The sequence below is a fragment of the Bison bison genome, unplaced genomic scaffold, assembly GCF_000754665.1.
Source record: "Bison bison bison isolate TAMUID 2011002044 unplaced genomic scaffold, Bison_UMD1.0 scf7180017864198, whole genome shotgun sequence".
Classification (NCBI taxonomy): Eukaryota; Metazoa; Chordata; class Mammalia; order Artiodactyla; family Bovidae; genus Bison; species Bison bison.
This window is the reverse complement of record NW_011494770.1, coordinates 7,204,533-7,206,803: the sequence shown is the minus strand read 5'-3', so window position 1 is coordinate 7,206,803 and position 2,271 is coordinate 7,204,533.

The window sequence follows — 2,271 nt, the reverse complement described above, 5'->3', positions numbered from 1 at the left end:
GGGATATGATAAAAATGGATTGGCATTTTGTAATTTCTAAGATGGTGTTGCTTGCTGAGACAAGGTTTATACATAAAGTAAACCCATACTTCTATTAAGTGTCAGTACTGACTGGGACCTCACTACTTCCTCGTGGTGAAAGGGATCTGATTTAATGGACATACTGTCAGAAAACTTCCTGGCATCTCAAGGGACTGTGCTACATCTACGGTTTCAACCAGTCCTTCCCTGTATCATGTGCTGTGCTGTGCTTAGTCACTCAGTCGTGTCTGACTCTTTGCAGACATGCATGGACTGCAGCTTCTCAGGCTCCTCTGTCCATGGGGATTCTCCAGGCCAGAATACTGAGTAGGTTGCCATGCTCTCCTCCAGGGGATCTTCCCAACCCAGGGATCAAACCCAGGTCTCCCGCATTGCAGGCAGTTTCTTTATCATCTGAGTCACTCAAATTCTAAAGTCAATTTCTACCAAGGAAAAACAGCACACCAGGAACTATTTTAAAACAGCAAATACTTAGCTCTCTGCTAAACCACCCATGACTTTGTTCTAGAATTCTAGATGTCTGAACTGTGACCTTTTTGGTAGAACTCAATAGATATTCTACCTTGCATATTTAACCACCATGGATAACCTGAGACTCTCAGATCTTGAGGCAAATGGCCCAAGTGCTGAGCAGCTCTCACTGAGTCTGGATTTGTACACAATTTTGCCTTATTCTGGGTAGCACTCAAAGCTGAGAGCCTTTTGTGAGTCAGAGCATTTTTCCCACGGGTAGCATATGTTGCCTTAGATTCCAAAGGCCCACAAAGCATTGAGCTTCTTTCATTTTTTACTATATTGGGGTATAATTGATTTACAGTAGATATAATGGTCATCTGAGTTAAATTCACCCATTCCAGTACATTTTAGTTCGCTGATTCCTAGAATGTTGACATTCACTCTTGCCATCTCTTGTTTGACCACTTCCAATTTGCTTTGATTCATGGACCTGACATTCCAGGTTCCTATACAATATTGCTCTTTACAGCATCAGACCTTGCTTCTATCACCAGTCACATCCACAGCTGGTTATTGTTTTTGCTTTGGCTCCATCCCTTCATTCTTTCTGGATTTATTTCTTCACTGATCTCCAGTAGCATATTGGGCACCGACTGACCTGGGGAGTTTCTCTTTCAGTATCCTATCATTTTGCCTTTTCATACTGTTCATGGAGTTCTCAAGGCAAGAATACTGAAGTGGTTTGCCATTCCCTTCTCCAGTGGACCACATTCTGTCAAATCTCTCCACCATGACCCGCCTGTCTTGGGTTGCCCCACGGGCATGGCTTAGTTTCATTGAGTTAGCCAAGGCTGTGGTCCCACTGTGATTAGATTGACTAGTTTTCTGTGAGTATGGTTTCAGTGTGTTTGCCCTCTGATGCCCTCTTGCAACACCTACCATCTTACTGGGTTTCTCTTACCTTGGGCATGGGATATCTCTTCACGGCTGCTCCAGCAAAGCGCAGCCGCTGCTCCTTACCTTGGACGAGGGGTATCTCCTCACTGCCACCCTTCCTGACCTTCAACGTGGGATAGCTCTTCTAGGCCCTCCTGAGCCCGCACAGCCACGGCTCCCTCAGAAGAAATGGAGTAGCCATCATGGTCAACAAAAGAGTCCGAAAGCCAGTACTTGGATGCAATCTCAAAAATGACAGAATGATCTCTGTTCATTTCCAAGGCAAACCATTTAATATCACAGTAATCCAAGTCTATGCCCCAACCAGTAACACTGAAGAAGCTGAACTTGAATGGTTCTATGAAGACCTACAAGACCTTTTAGAACTAACACCCCAAAAAAGATGTCCTTTTCATTATAGGGGACTGCAATGCAAAAGTAGGAAGTCAAGAAACACCTGGAGTAACAGGCAAATTTGGCCTTGGAATACAGAATGAAGCAGGGCAAAGACTAACAGAGTTTGCCAAGAAAATGCACTGGTCATACCAAACATCCTCTTCCAACAACACAAGAGAAGACTACACATGGAAATCACCATATGGTCAACAGCAAAATCAGATTGATTATATTCTTTGCAGCCAAAGATGGAGAAGCTCTATACAGTCAGCAAAAAGAAGACTGGGAGCAGACTGTGGCTCAGATCATGAACTCCTTATTGCCAAATTCAGACTTAAATTGAAGAAAGTATGGAAAACCACTAGACCATTCAGGTATGACCTAAATCAAATCCTTTATGATTATACAGTGGAAGTGAGAAATAGATTTAAGGGCCTAGAT